Raw genomic sequence first — 17917 nt, forward strand, 5'->3', positions numbered from 1 at the left:
TGAGACTGTTAACATCGGCCCTTTGGCCTCGTTTAATAAGATGGTGGTGAAAAATCTGGGTGTTTTATTTGATAAAGATTTCAAATTTGATATGCAAATTAATGGTGTCGTTAAATCCAGCTTTTTCCACTTGAGACTTTTGGCTAAGGTAAAGATATTTCTCTCTTTTAAAGACCTTGAGAAAGTCATCCATGCCTTTATTTTTTCAAGGCTTGAATATTGTAATACCCTTTATATAAGAGTTAGCCAGGAAGCGTTGTCACGTTTGCAGGCAGTCCATAATGCAGCAGCTAGGATGCTGACAGACACTCGAAAACGAGAGCACATCACACCAGTTCTATTTTCCCTTCATTGGCTGCCAGTACGTTTCCAAATAGAATTCAAGCTTTTATTGTTTAAATAAAAAATCATTAAATGGTTTGGCACCTGCTTACCTTGCAGACCTTCTTAAACGACAAACGCCTACTAGATCCCTTAGGTCCTCTGATCAGCTGCTTCTAACTGTTCCTAGGTCTAGATTCAAACTTAGGGGTGATCGGGCCTTTTCGGTAGTTGCACCTAGACTGTAGAATTCTTTACCCCTGTATGTTAGAGCAGCTCCAACTATATTTACATTTAAAATTCGGCTAAAAATTCATTTATTATCTCAGGCTTTTAATTCTACTGGGTATTGAGTGGTGAATTTTTAGTGTTTACTTTGAATTTATCTTTGTATGTTCTTGGTTTTATTTGTTTTTACTTTGTCTGTACAGCACCTTGGGCAACAATAGTTGTATTAATGTGTGCTTTAAAAGTGAAATAAACAGAAACAAACAGAAACACATAATCCTTTCTGGATTACAATCCGCCATCAAAATGATAAATGTAATTATTCTAGCTGCTGTGAGAAAAGGCTATAAACGATTCGCCACCTGCAGTATCCTCACATGCGATATAGCCTACTAGCCGGGACAACTTCTTTATGTTTACAGACGTGACGTAATGACGCGGCAGCATGAATTGAATTCATGATCGAATTTCCCTCGAAAACCTACCCGTACCACTCAAATTAGAAAACATGATTATAAGCTAACCGTTGTGAATCGGGCTAAAGTAAGGAGATAGTTTTGAACACTGACTGTTTATGTACTTGCTCAAATATTGATTTCGGATAATTTTTAACCAATAAAAGTTACGGACTGCAGCTTTAAATATGTGTATGTTAATGAATTCCAATCATTTGTAAACAGGGCGCGCATGCACGCTCATTCACAATTAGCATATTCCCCGCCTATGAATTACAACTACGCAAATTATGTATCTAGGAATGGTGTGGAATCCTTTGGACTCAATTCTCAGGTTTGGCAAGTTATATTGCATAAATGCATGTGTGCGTTCACACTTGTAGTTCGGTTCTCTTGGCTCGTTTGGTCCGGACCAAAAAAGAAAACGATACATTTGGTCCTGGTCCGCTGAGCATTCACACTGGCATTTTAGACAGCGAACCTAAAGATACCGAACCTAAAGGCATAGTGATACGTTCACAACCTGATTGGTCGGACTGAATGACGTATATTTCGCGACGGAACTCACAAACACTCCAAACAAAAGCCGTGTTCGACTTAAAGCGGCACTGCGCAGACCGATCGGTGTTTGACATCAATGCACCCATTCACCGATCGGTCTGCTCAGCTCATACTTTAAGTCGAACACAGCTAATGCATGAATTGCAGCTACCCAAATTACGTGTCTAGGAATGGTGTGGAATCCTTTGAACTCAATTCTCAGGTTTGGGAAGTTATATTGCATAAATGCATAAGAGACTAATAGGCTATATGCCTAACAATAAATTAATAAATTAACGTGTGTCCACCAGAGCGTTTTTAGCCAGCTGACATAATGCCTGGTGCTCTTCGTTTCCAACAGAGCGTTTTTAGCCAGCTGACATAATGCCTGATGCTCTTCTGAAAACAACCAGCTGGTGGTGCTTGAGAGAGCTTTGAAGGCACTGCATTTTTCTGGAGTGACGCTTTGTTTGCTATTATTTGGAATATTCACGGCAGTAACATGTTACAAGTATTTTATCTTGAAGAATATTACTGAATATAAAGTATATACTGAATATAGCAATACCCACGATTTTGCGCTAAGCCACTGGCTACCACCATTTAACATGTTATAGATCAGCTTATTCAGCCTATTTATTTTGTATTAAAAATAAAAATAAAATTGCCTCATTTTTCTACATTCATGCCTATTTGTAAATAAACACATTGGAGGACATTCTAGCTTTAACAGTGATCAAACTTAAAGTCCCTGTAAAGTCAATTCTGAGAATTGTTTCTAAATGCATTATAAATGTTACAAATGTATTGCTGAAACACATTACAAAGACTGTGAATTATGTAGTACTGCATAGTGGAGTTAGACAGTTTTTCACCAATTCTGTGTTCAGGATTTTAAGGGCGGGGCTAAAACGTTGGCTCAATGATGCACTGGAGCCACTGATCATGGCCTCTCCCCTAACACGATAACAGATGTGTTCGACTTGAAGCGGCGCTGTGCAGATCAATGTATGATCAATGTATGACATCAAAGTACCGCAAGAGCGATTAGACTGCAGACATCTCCTTGTGCTTTCCAATCGCTCTCGCGGTACTTTGATGTCATACACCGATCGATCTGCGCAGCACCGCTTCAAGTCGAACACACCTATCGACTGTCGATGATGCACTGGAGCCACCGAGCATGGCCCCTCTCCTAATACTATAACTAGAGCACATTCACATCAGTTCACCCGCTCAATTGTGAGTTACTGTCAGTACCGTTAGTTACTACAGCCTACAGTTTGCTAGCTAGCTATGCCTTCGTCACGGAAATGCATATTACCTGGTTGCGATAACTTATGAAACAGCTTGGTGCCCTAATTTAAATTTCCTAATAATGATTTTATCAAAAAGAGGTGGATTAATTTTGTGAAGAGCCACCTTGATGGAGAGCTGAGGATCACCGCCAACACCCGCCTCTGCAGTGATCATTTTAAACCGGATAGTTATATTAACTTTCATCTGAGACAACTGGGATTCACTGATAATCTGCTGTTACTGGAGAATGGGGCCGAACCGACAATCCCGCCTCGGCCTTCATCCTCCCATCTCGCGGCACCGACATCTGGTGCCATCGTCGGCAGTACGTGCCCACCAATGAGTTTAAGTTAATTTGTGTGCTTATGTTATAATTATAGTAGGCAGTCCACAGTAACTAGTAGCGGTATTTTGACAGTTAACCCTCAAAGATTGAGACAGCCGCCCGCGGCTAAAAATAACTATTGTTCTGAAATGTTTAATAACTTTTGAACCGTTAATCCTATCTGAATGCTTTAAAAAGTGTTGTAAAGAGGAGATTCTCTTTCGTCTTATTTGGATATTCAGAGGCTCCGTAGTGTACGTGATTACGTTATCACATTTTGACAACATTGATTCGTCAGAAGAAACCAATGCATTTCGGTCCTCTGTGCCAAACAAGAACGATTGTTAACGCTTAGTACCACCCCCGTTCCCAGATTGGTTCAAACTTTCCCATATTCAACCAATAAACATAGGTTTTGGTCTTTTGAACAACCATTTAGGATTTTTCATTGGAAATATGAACAAACGCAAAGTGAAAGTAAAGTCTGTCGTGCGTGCATGAAAACAAACTCAAAATAACACATTTGGGGAAGTCGTGGCCTAATGGTTAGAGAGTCAGACTCGTAACCCAAAGGTTGCGAATTCGAGTCTCCGGTCCGGCAGGAATTGTAGGTGGGGGGAGTGAATGTACAGCGCTCTCTTCCACCTTCAATACCACGACTGAGGTTCCTTGAGCAAGGAACCGAACCCCCAACTGCTCCCCGGACGCCGCAGCATAAATGGCTACCCACTGCTCCGGGTGTGTGTTCACTGCTGTGTGTGTGCACTTAGGATGGGTTAAATGCAGAGCACTAATTCCTAGTATGGGTAACCATACTTGGCCACATGTCACGTCACTTTCACATTTGCATGAGAGAACTCTCTGAAAAAGCACAGAAAAAAACACGACGGAGTACTTTGATATAAAACAAACCAAAAACATGTGTACATATCTGTACACTGGAATTTATGTCTTCGCATCACTAGGTGATGTCCCGGTAAAATCAATTCCGACACAGATACAGCCAGCGGATCGATCCATTTATATTATGCATATTATGTAAATGATTTTTATATAGTTCATAAAGATCATTTTCACTATTTTTTCTGTTGCACTCTGTATATTTCTCACTCATTTTGTGTGTAGTTTGTGAATCATTTGCACTGTTTGTATTTTTGTTGCAGAAGACAATTTGTGCAATTGTTTTCACTAAATAACTGCACGGTTTGTGTTTGTTGTTGTTCATACTCAGATTGAATATATATTTCTCTGAAAAAAGTCACTTTTTTTTTTACTGTGTTTTGTTATTATAACACTGTTTATTTACCCCCTAAACGTTTTTTTTTGGACTACTATATTGGACTATATTTGGACTATAGACTACAATATAGACTAAATCTATATTGTTAGTAAACTAAATAAACCTGTTTTTCACTGAAAAGCGCCTATAACAATATTGTAATAAATGGCTATAACTTGCTTGGGGAATGTTATATGTAGACAAAATTTTATTTGGAAGTGTAAAACACCCAGATATAACTTTCTGTTAACTTCAAGAGTTTCTGTTTGAGCACACAGTAAAAAAAAAAAACAATTGTCGCTTGCGTTTTTCTCAAAGTTCTGGAAATTCATTCATTCTAAGAAAAAACAAAAGGGGCTTTAAATTAGCTAGACTGAAACTTCAAGTTCTCCTGTTTATAATGATATATGACACTTGATGCTGACTGCTAGAATAGGTCTTAAAAAACAAAGAAAAGTGCAGGCGTGTCAGGTGCCCCAAAAGTGTTCTAGGTCTTTAAGGGTTAAGAGGTGGCAGCTTTCCCGCCGCGAGTGGGCGTGGTTTCAGCGCAGACAGCGGACATGCCCCCAGCGTTTGAGAGCATAGGATACTGCCCATTTTTTTAGATTTTGATAACTTATTTCATGTACTTAGCCAAATCTGAATGATAAAGAAAATCTGCTGAGTGGTTAATAATACATTTTTTTTCTGTGGTGTGACAAACTCAGAACACATACTTAATATTGACTTTACAGGGACTTTAAGTCAGCATCAAAGCATTAACATTTGTGTGGGGAAATCAGTTACAGTGGAGTTAAGCAAAAAATGGTTATACAGTTAAAATATCATTTTAGACCAGCTCCAACACACCTGATCCAGCTAATCACTCTCTTCAGGGCAGTGGCCCTCCAGGAACTGAGTTTGACACCTCTGCCCTATAAAGTCATAAGACCAATAGACTGCACATATGTTGCAATCATTCACAGCTCTAAAACAACATGAGGCTGGTTTTGTGTATAGAAAGTATGTTGTACTGTAGTTCTAATGTACATGTGAGCTTTCAGTGGCATACATTTTGTTTTAAAATAGAAATGAATATGCTAACACACTGACCTACTGTAAATTTCATCATGAAGATGATTTGTATGAATGTATGATCAAAAGTTTGGATGTCAACTGGCCTGGCTCAGTCAGAGTCTGTGTTCTGTCAGTGCTTGAGTAAAGTAAAGTAAGTGGGGAACAGAAAAAAACGAGTTAGCATTAATAGCAGTCTCATTTGAGTAAACTGCTGGTTAGGTTTGAAACCCACCACCCCCTCAACAAAGCCAACACTGAGTTGTTGCAGGGCTTTGAATTATATGTAACCCGTGCTGGCAAAATGAGTCCGAATGCGCACAGGCTAATTTTGAGCTACTGGCAAAAAAAAAGGTAAAGTTTTTCCACAAAAATGAGCTCATTAAGCCCTCTTCTAGCAATCCCAATGCTTCAAATAATACTTTTAGATGTTTAATTACCTTTATTTGTATGTTTTCTGAGAGGAGTACCTAAGCGCATAAAGGTGGTTCTGACTGTGCGCGATCCAGATAAATATACACAAATACATATGTAGTACTGTAAGGAATTTAACTCATTCATTCTTATAAGGTAATTAATTATTATGAATTCATTCAGGGTTTGAAAGGACTCGAATCTGAAAATTCGAGGTCCACCTGATTAAAGCTGAATTCCAATTTGATATTTTACACTTTAAATCACCGGTCGTCCAGCGAGCCGTTGACCTCAGTATATTTTAACAACTTGAATATTTGTATTTCCCTGGCCACGGGTAATACGTTCTTTGATAAGTAAGCTACGAGCTAGGTATGGTTTGTGGTATTAAGAAATCCCTACACATAGAATTACAGTATATAAGTATTCACGCAAACATAATCTGTTATGTCTTTAGTGAATGATTGGGGAACTTTTGGGGAAAAACATCTGATGTGTAACATTACATTAGATCCGTGCATTACAGTAGGTCTTAAAATAGGCTGCCTCGTTAATGTTAATCTAACAATAAAAGCAAAGAGGGAATGACTTGCTCCTCTTGATTTTGATTGAACTGCTTTTGTAGGTTTAATAATCAATTTATTTGTAATGAACAGACTAAAGGGATTTTTACATTTGATTATTTGTTTTTCTTACTTTATCTAAGTTGTTACTTTACTTACAATGATTTTGTTTAGATGTAAAATGAAAAAGGTAATGCACTATTTGTTTCTTTCTTATAGCTCTTCTTATATCTTCTTTCTTGTATATCTTAACTCTGCTGTTTTTTGCCTCTGTTCTTATTTATAATAACAAAGATAAAATAAAAAAATGGTTATATTGTGATTATAAATATAGTCATTATTATTAAGAAAAGAACTGGAGGAATAGATGCAACGTTGCTCTGTGATTTTGCTTTGGAACCTTCAGAAAACTTTAATTCGATTTTTCTCAAAATTGACTTTGCTGACTCGATCGACTTCAAACAGGTGTAGCTCAGTAATTTGTCATCAGAATACAACAAATCATACATCATTTTCTTGAAATTTGCTCATTGTGACTCATTTTGCCAGCACAGGTCATATATTTTCTCTTGATCTGCTTGATCTTCTGCCAATAACACACAATTGTTGTTGTTGCAGGGGTTTGGTTAATAGCTTTAAGGTCAAAGTTGACAGAGAAAGTTCATGAGCTGCTTCATGGCATCAACAAAGCCTGATTGCATTGGTTTCGTTTTCTCAACTCAAAACTATTCCTGTAACCCTGAGTTTGTTCAGCTACCTTCATGGAATAGGTCCTTGAACAGTTTGCAGTACAATTAGTCTTCTGTCCTAGCCTTTTAATACTTTCAGTAAGCCAATCAAGTCTGTCACATTGCTAAACCAGCATATAAACTGTCACAAAAGCAGCCATAAAATTCATTCTAGCTGTTATGAAGTGTACAATAGGCTTCTTAGTAACAATCCAGATTATTTGCAGAAACTGTATAAACTATATGTGTGTGGTTCTTAAAAAAAACAGCTACTTAGTATATATGTTTACTTAAATGTTATGAAGTGCTTTAACAAATTACCTCATCATTTCACAGATGAATTGCTTTAACACCAATTCAGGGTGGCCTAGGACTTTAGTACAGTAGAATACTTCTGCTGTCAGGAAAGCCAAATCAAGTTCTTATACCTGTCCAGACCTGATTACAAGCTGATTCTAATCCTGGAATTCTTATATAAAGTCTTAAATACCATATTTAAATACTTTAAGTCTTTAAATTAATTTAAATGGATAACATCACCTGTAATTACTGTTTGTCTGATGAGTGCATAATCTCTGAACAAAAAGAGGTTTCAATAAGCGCCACCTGCTGGCAATAGCTGTAAATGTAAGCACAATAAAAGCTTGGGTTGTTTTCCAAAGACAGACATTGATTACAATGGTCTGTATCTTAGACCTGCATTGATTGCTTACCTCCACTGTAATGATTTTCCCACACAAATGTTAACGCTAACTTAAGTTTGATCACTGTTAAAGCTAGAATGTCCACTAATGTGTTTATTTACAAAAAGGCATGAGTGTAGAAAAACAAGGCAATTTTATTTGCATCTAATTTTTCATAAAAATGCAATTTAAATATATTATTTATATAGGCTATACAAAAAAGGACCAAATAAATAGGCTGAAAAACCCTTTAACTTTCACCCCTAAAAGGAGCTAATGAAAAAATTATTTAACTTAAAATTATTATTGGTAGATATCTAATAAATAGCCCCAAGCACTTTTTTTTTTAATGTATGTTTTATATAAAACTCTACCATACAGTTGAGCTGTCAGTCCATGGTAAATCTTGATTTAAATTCAGAGAACTATTTCCATTAGTTATTTTCCAATAATAAACATTCTTTTAACTTTATTAGTATCTTGGATACATTTCATAACCTTCAGGATCCACAAAGATAAAAAATTATATTGAAGCGTCTCTATAATATAGACGTATGGCAATATATATGTTATATGATGTCCTTTACAGACATATCAACCGTACGGTCACGCATGATTTTGGTAATTATTGTAAATAAACATTTTTCCATTTCTCATATATGTTGCTATATTTCTGTTCTTTACCCTCTACTCTATTCACAACAACATTATGGTTTCATCCCTACTTCCTTGATTTATTGTTTGACCCTATTATCTGATGACTGACCAGCACCATTCTCCCTTCTGTGTGACTGACTGAAGTTTGTAAACTGCTGCTGTCATTTGAAAACCCATGGCAACAGCAGACACAGAGATGGGGCAGTACAGCTGTGGAAATATTGCACTCTCATCTCTTCCTTTTGATAGATTAGGATGCTTTGAGGGTGAGTAAAACACAGGCTAATTTTCATTTTTGGGTGAACTAACCCTTTAAGTTTGATCACTGTTAAAGCTAGAATGTCCACTAATGTGTTTATTTACAAAAAGGCATGAGTGTAGAAAAACAAGGCAATTTTATTTGCATCTAATTTTTCATAAAAATGCAATTTAAATATATTATTTATATAGGCTATACAAAAAAGGACCAAATAAATAGGCTGAAAAACCCTTTAACTTTCACCCCTAAAAGGAGCTAATGAAAAAATTATTTAACTTAAAATTATTATTGGTAGATATCTAATAAATAGCCCCAAGCACTTTTTTTTTTTATCATCTCTTCCTTTTGATAGATTTATTCCCTATCAAATTAAGCTCAACCATACGGTACAGATATCAGTTAAAGGGATAAGCTGATCTATTGCATGTTAAATGGTGGTAGCCTAGTCTATGAATGGTACACCCCCCTAAGCTCACAGAAATGGTTTGACTCAAGTCTTCAGCAGCTAATGACACTGACCCGTTCAAACTGATTTTAACGCGTATTTCACATGTATCTAACATGTTATATACATGTTGATTACGCATATTTAACATGCTGATTTTTCACACGCAAACAACATGTATTTAACGTGTGAAATATGCGTTAAAATCAGTTTGAACGGGTCAGTGTTGTTGACATGTTAAAATCCACTTGTTTTTGGCCATCCATACATTTTTAAAGGTTTTTTTTTTGTTGCGTCGCATGATCGCATCGCTCGCATCCAATGTAGATGCCCTGTTAGGTCAAATAATAACGTTGAAATTTGTGTCGTCATGACATAACACATACTTACAGTGTTTGAAAAAGGATGTAATCGTCCTCTGCTTTTTTCTGGGGTGCATTTTACCCCCTAACCGCCAAAGGAGCAAAGTGAAATCGCAGCGCAACAGGAGATTTAAAGTTCATGGCAGACGCGCCCAAGAGATGATTCGCCTTGTGATTGGCTGAATGTTAATTCACTCAAATCTAAATAAACATATCAGAGAAATAGAGGCTGAAATAGAGGCTGAAATATCTGCAGTGGGTAAAAACAAAGAGTGGGGGACAGAATAACCTTTTTCTAAATGTTTGGGGGACATGTCCCCCCTGTCCCCCGCGGCTGCTACGCCCCTGTCAGAAAGTAGATGAGTATAAAGTTAGCAGCATGACAGGCCCCTTGTCGAAATACCCACACTTGCTGTCTTGGCCACTTGAGAGCATGTATGCGCATCAGGAAGTAAGTGCGCAAGACCCAGTCCCAGGTCTTAAAAATGCCAAAGTGCAGTGCCCTTAATGAACACTAAATCCACACTCCGGAGAGGTATTCAAGGCTTAGTGTATCCCATCATGCATCATGTTGTGGAAATAGGCTTGTTCGAGATGCATCGGCGCTGCTCTGATGCATCTCGAATGAGCCTACTAAATCGTGAGACTTTTTACCGGGAACAGAATAACCTTTCTGGACTACTGAACAGATAGTTCTGGCCACTTGAGAGCACGTGTGTGCGTCAGGAAGTAAGTGCCCAAGACTGTCCCAGGTCTTAAAAATGCCAAAGCGTAGTGCCCTTAATGCACACTAAATCCACACTATGGAGAGGTATTCAAAGCTTAGTGTATCCCATCATGCATCATGTTGTGGAAATAGGCTTGTTAGAGATCCATTGGCACTGCGCAGTCCGATCGGTGTATGACATCAAAGTACCGCGAGAGCGATTCAAAAGCTTGAAGAGTCGTCTCCTCTCCAATCGCTCTTGCGGTACTTTGATGTCATACACCGATCGGTCTGCGCAGCGCTAATGTATCTCGAACAAGCCTACTAAATCGTGAGACTTTATGCCGAGATCTCGCGGGAGGTCACGGAAACCTTTCCAGTGAATGTTAAATATTATTAATAATTAAATATTACATATAATTTGGTTGTAAAACAAATAGTTGCACATTTTATTGGTGCAAATGAGTAGTGGTGATAATTATTTTGTACAACATTTGCAACTGCTTTTTATTACTTAATTAGAATAAGAACCACAAAATTAAATTGTGTCATCTGTTATAGGGACTACTGAACAGACATTTAGAAGTTGATTTTAAAGAATATAATTAGAGAGTGCTAGAGTTAGAGGGTCAAATAAAGATGGAAGAAATGTGTTTTTAGCCGATTCTTGAAGATGGCTAAAGACTCAACTGCTCGGATTGAGTTATCATTCCACCAGGAGGGAACATTTAATTTAAAAGTCTGTGAAAGAAACTCTCACTTAGTGTTCCTGGGTTGAGCTCGTAGAAGCAGGCTTAGTTCTGCATCTGCTCATAGCACGGTGCTACTGGATGCGTTTCCCATAGTCGTCAAGATGACGCAACGAGGGTTACCTTTTGATAGGGAATGCTACGGTTGCTAACGTAACCTCGGTTCCCTAAAATAAGGGAACGAGCGTTGTGTAACTAGCCATGCTATAAGCTGCACGCAAATCGATGACTGTCATTTCAGTCAAGTGATTCTGATGAGAAGGCACTGTGAGTCGGCTTATATAGCCAGGAGGCCCCGCCCATTTTGGCGGGCTAGAGCGCCATTGGTTTGCGCAGCTACACAAATGTTAACAAATCAGGCTTCAGTATCAGAGTAAAACAGGAGTTTTCCCCATAGTCGTCAAGACAACACAATGCTCGTTCTCTTATATCAGGGAACCGAGCGTTGCATTAGTAACCAGAGCTTTTTTTATTTTATTTTTTTTATACATGCTTCGGATCTTCCGTGTTGAACACAAACAATTTTATTTTAGTTGCTGCTTTTCAGTATCAGTTCCTGCTTATGACAGTGACCGGTACAGTTTTTAAGTGCTCCTCACTTCAGTCAGTTTCAAAGTTCTCTTTCCTGTCTGCTTCGGTTAGTTCTCTTCTATTTTCCAAAAATATTCCAGTCATGAGCACTGTAAACACAGACAGACAAAGATTTCCTTTTGTTCAAACTCCTATATTCTCTGTGAAACACCCATTCAGCACCAATGTGCTATTGCTTCAAATGGACTAGACTACTATGCATTGCGTTCTATAGTACAAAGCTGTAAAACATACAGTAGATTAGTGTCATAACAAATAGTGTAGTTTTTTGTCACTTCAATAAAACTTGCTAAGTCTGTGATAGAAAAGGTCTCCGATAATGTGCCTGCTGCTCCATTCATTCATGAGCCTACAGCAAGTTTTATCCTGAGCACAGATTTGTGGTAACATCAGCCCGAACATAGAACATAATCTACTAGTCATAATGATTTCAGGAAAGTACAGAATAAAACAAATATAAAATTGTATTTGCTTATTATGCTTTAAGTTTTAGGGTTGGGCAATATGATAATATTCTGAATTTAGATCTAGCTATATTGCTAGATTCCTGCCCACATGTCAGTTGTATGAGATGCCACGTAGGATTTAATCATCCGGCCCTCGGGTCATTTTGACCCGAAAATTATTTTCAAAAAAATTCTAAAAATCGTCTGTTGATCGTACCGGTCCAATATTTATTTACTTTTGTCACACTTGCACCGGGAATACACACACAAAAAAATAAAATAAAATAAAAATAATTGAGTAGAATCGAGGAGTTTCAATGGGTTCAATAAAAAAGTAACAAAAGTGTCCCTCGCACGAGAAAACTGCATTTTTCATTACATTTGATTTTTTTTTTTATATGTATATATACAAAATCTGAGACATTCCAGTTGCGTTTTTCATTGCATTTGATTTTTTTTTATATATATAAAAAATCTGAGACAATCCATTAAAGATTTATACCCAAATGAAGGGCTGAGGCTACAGAATATCCCCAATGCAGAAAAAACTCACACACACAAACACGCACAAGTCAAGTCACTTTTATTTATATAGCGCTTTTAACAATACAGATTGTGTGTTCATGTTTATGAAATTGTATGAATATACATATGTTTAGGTTATAATAGGTGGTTTGCAATCACGTGATTCTGATGACGCGCGAAATGCAGCTGGAGGGCAGGAAGTGATTTTTCTCCATAGAAATCACTAGCAGAAAGATGGGTCTTTAATCTAGATTTAAACTGACAAACTGACACAAACACACACATGGTACACGCACTCCCATAGAACACATTATAATATGTTTCATGTTTCTGCTGGGATATGACTGTCATTTTTCCATTTTTTTTTTTTTACTTAACACATACTGTATACCTTTGAGTGATGTGGTGGAGACCAATGAGTTTATATCATATTTATATTTTTAAAAATATATTATATATTTAGTTCATGTTTATGAAATTGTATGAATATACATATGTTTAGGTTATAATAGGTGGTTTGCAATCACGTGATTCTGATGACGCGCGAAATGCAGCTGGAGGGCAGGAAGTGATTTTTCTCCATAGAAATCACTAACAAAACTCAAAATGCCTGTGTTTTGCGTTGTTTATGGATGCTCAAATCGACCAAACCGAGAAATCAGAAGGAGCTTTTATCGTGTACGAAAATGTGTTGTTCATAAGGGAGGAAAAGTCAAGAAATTGACTGAAAAACGCAGGAAAAAGTGGCTTGTAAACCTGCGTCTGCGGGCGGGATACAGATTGCCCCTTGATACAGTTGCCCCTTTACACTTAAAGAAGATTAAGGAAAACAGTCTGACACCACGGTATAACAAGCACACTCGCGCCGTAAAGAGAGCAGCCCGGAGAATGGAGCGGAGCTTGAAGAAAACAAAACTAGAGTTATTTCGTATTGCATGGCGGGAAATTACTTCTATAGAAAAGCTCTAAAAACTGCTAGATCGACTTTTTGTCTCTCTTAGAAGCGAACAAACCCAACCTGAGGCATTTATTCAATGCAGTGACTAAATTAACGAAATATAAAGCATCAACAGATGCAGAAATTTCCCAACAGCACAGCAGTAATGACTTTATGAACTTCTTTACTTCCAAGATCGATACTATTTGAGATAAAATTTTAACAATGCAGCCTTCAGCCACAGTATCGCATCAGATAGTGCACTATAGATCCCCTGAGGAACAATTCCGCTCATTCTTTGCTATAGGACAGTAAGAATTGTATCAACTTGTCAAATCATCAAAACCTATAACATGTATGTTAGACTCTATTCCATGTAAGCTACTAAAAGAGGTGCTTCCAGAAGTCATATATCTTCTTCTGAATATTATTAATTTGTCATTGCCGTTAGGATATGTCCCCAAAACCTTCAGATTGGCTGTTATTAAGCCTCTCATTAAAAAAAAAAACACACAACTTGATCCTAGATAATTAGTCAATTACAGACCGATCTCAAATCTCCCTTTTCTGTAAAAAACACTAGAAAAGGCAGTACACTGAAATTGTTTTTTTTGTGGTGATGTAAAATATATTAAATTGATCATCATAAATTCTACTTGTAATATTAAAAATCAAGGAGAACAACAGTTTTCTAAGTAAAATGTACACATTTAATGCATGCAATTAATGAACTGCGTGAGAAGAGTAACTCATTAATATTTACTTGTAATATTTACATGTTTTAGTCATTCCACATGAATCTAGAAATATTGAGTAAATTTTAATCTAAAAGTTCAGCACGCTTGAATCCGCGCATGCGTGTTTGGACCCACACTTTGAATCAGAGGGACGGTTGGGCTTGTCACGGAGGAGATGCATGGCTGGATTTTCTCGTGTTTAAGGTAAGTTTGCCTTTCTGTTTTAGATTTCTGATTCTGATACTTTGGTCCGTCTGCATTTCGATAGTTTGATTCTTGTTTGCTTGACTCATTATACTGTACATTGACGTTCATATTAATCACATAACCTCATTAAAGTTAACTTGCGTGCGGTCACAATGAGTGATATTTCAGCGAAAATGTTTTCAATAGTTCATATTTGCATGATATAACATTATTGTTGTTATTTTTACCTATTCGTCACTGCATAATATAAAATTGTGTCTGTTTATTTACAGGGTGACCTAACTCTGACGACAAGCCAATACAGTGGACACTTGAGGTGTGGGGAGGAAGACAGACTGATGGTTTTCATGTTAGATGCAGTTTTGGTTATATCAATACTACCTAGCTCTGTCAGGTTAAAACCTCATCTTGTTCTGTTTAAGTATTTTTTTTATATATATATTTGATACCTCCTGGGGTCAAAACTGTAGTGCAGCAAATGCATTTCATGTTGGTAATGGAGATTGAATTGTATTACAGAACAGCAGACACTTCAAGTAGCATTCAGTCATACTTGATTTTTTTCTATTTTCAATAGACCAAATATCACCAGTGGAGGTACTGTATACATGTTTTGTTGATTAATGGCACTTTTTTTATGAGGCTTTACTGCACCTTTAAAAGGTTATATTAATCAAAAAGAAATTAGGCAATGTTTATATAATCATAGGGAGTAATATATATTCATAAAACTAAGTAAATGGGACAACTCGATCAAAACATATAATAAAATCTACTTATTTACTTCAGTAAATAGTAGGATTTACTTAATATTTTTATAAATGCAAGGTTCCTGTCTATAAAATAATAAATAAACTTTACTTAATTACTTTAAATAAACATTTTTAAATTACATATAATTACGTAATATTTACGAGTAAGTTGTACTTGATATTAGAGCAGAAAAATTAACTTAAAATGTGTTCGTGCAATTTGTTACCAAATTTTTTTGAAGTAAATCTTAATAGTTATTTTTTTCAGTGTATCCTCTCATCTATGTTCCTTTTTAGAGAGAAATGGTATCTGTGAGTATTTCCTGGCAGGATTTAGACCGTATCATAATATGAGCCTGCTTTCATCAGAGTTACAAATGACTTGCTCTTATCATCCGATCGTGGTTGCACTCCAAAAAATTATATGTTGGAATTACTAACAGGTTCCACGTAACTGAGTTAGGTTGCATTTAAGTAACAATATTTATTTCAGTAAACTTAAGTTAATTACATAATGTTAATGCAATGTTGTTTAGTTGAATGAACTTAATATTCTTGATTTTATTTTAATCTATAAAGTTGATTAACCCCTTTGCTGTCACCCCCATTTTCAGCATGGAGACACAAATGACATACCCAAAATCAAAAGGTTGCTGCTCATGATTCTTTCTGACTAGACACATAATCAACGTATGTTCACAAAGCTGACACTTCAAAGTTTACTGTTCAAGAATCAGAATTACTCAGACTGTTATAATAATAGAGATATATAAGCTCAAACATAAAAACAAAAATATTAAAAAACATATTTTTTTAAATGTATTAAAAAATATGTTGCTGTGGCAAATGCTTTTAGAAACACAATGAAGCTAAAGCCAAACTAATGCTTCATTTCAAATTTCAGGACATAATCTCTAAGACTGTGAATTTTATGAAACATTTTCTAAGGCTATGTCATGTGTGTTTTTAGAGAAGGCTAATAAAAGGCTAATAAAATTGATTTATGGCCCCCTGTTAGCTCTCCTGCGTGCTGTCACCTCATGTCTGGCTCTGCAAACTGCCCCATTCATGATTATATTGTTCTTACCCGATTAACCTTTCACACCTCTGCCAGGTATGACACATAATCCTCATTATTCATTTATCATAATTCTTTTGTTTCTATTCAGCCATTATTAGCCTTTATTCTGGCATTACAAGGTTTACCAAACCACATCGCTTCAATCCCAGTATACATTTACCCAACTATTATCAAAAGTATTTCTAAAACAAAACATTTTCTTACGACCTTACGTCAATTATTATGACAAAATACATTATGAAGAAGAACTGCACCTGTTCTGCAGCTGCATTAGAGCTAATATTAGCATCAAGCTACATAAGACAATTTATGAGATTATTAGTACACTTTTACTTAAAACTCACTTTAAACCACCATCGAGTGTTTGTAATAACTTCCTTTTGCGATCACATGTGGAATTTGGTTGTTGCTAAAATATAATATTTATAGCCTTTTATGTCACTGCACAAATTTGCATTTCAGATGTACACATTCTTTATTATGAAAATACCCCAAATCTCAAAAAAGTCACATACAAACCATATACTATCGTAATTGTGTGTTTATTATTTTGATATTTCGTGGGTACAGACTACTCTCTGTGTTAGTTGTGGTCAGATATGAACGTGGAAGAGCAGGGAAGTGCGTTACAGGATGAGACGGGGCGGGATATGATGCGCAGTTATGATTGACAAGTGATGGACGAATCAGGTTCCTCTGAGTCAGAGCGCGAGCACGGAAGAGTAAACATACCGAGATACCGAGCTGCTATGTTTCATTTGATCACGTAAATCAGTGGAAAATGAATAGAAATTATGATTCTGTCTGAAGAAATATGGGTAACACTTTATAATAACTGCACGCTATGAATCATTAGGTAAGCATTAGTAAATAGTCAGTTCATTCTTTCTAAAGCATTGTCCCAACATTAATAGTCATTAGTAAGCAGTTTATAAATACAGCTATAAATGCCTTGTTCTTGATTTAAAGCATATCTATTGCAAAGGAGATTTAAAGGCTCAGTTATCTTCCTAACAGAAAAAATAAACACACACAACACAGAGGGATACAGAACTCAGAAATATTTATTTCAAGATTCAAAAAAAATTAAACTGTACAACTGTACACTTGAATTATTATAATTTTTTTATGAAATTGCAGAGGTTTATTTTTCATTTTTTATCAAGTGAACAGTTGTACATTTTCATTTTTTCAATCTGGAAAAAATATTTCTGTGTTCTGTATCCCTCTGTGTTGTGTTTGTTTATCTATTCCATTTGGAAGATTAATGAGCCTTTAAATCTCATTTGTAAATGCTTTACAAGGTATAAATAGTCCTCACTTTAGATGAGCTCACAAAAATAGATGGCTGGCAACTACTAAATGTTTTATAACTACCTGACTTAATCATGAATTACAGCACGAATATGTGTTAATAAAGCATTTATTAACACACTGAGCAACTATTATCATGTGTCTAAATAATAAGATTTATAAATGTATATTTAAATAGTTTATTAATCATTTAATTACACTTTCTAAATTATCTAATGAACCACTGACAACTCCTAAATAACTTGTTTGTAAATAACGTAA

This window comes from Sinocyclocheilus anshuiensis, unplaced genomic scaffold (assembly GCF_001515605.1).
Source record: "Sinocyclocheilus anshuiensis isolate Anshui unplaced genomic scaffold, SAMN03320099.WGS_v1.1 scaffold3099, whole genome shotgun sequence".
NCBI lineage: Eukaryota > Metazoa > Chordata > Actinopteri > Cypriniformes > Cyprinidae > Sinocyclocheilus > Sinocyclocheilus anshuiensis.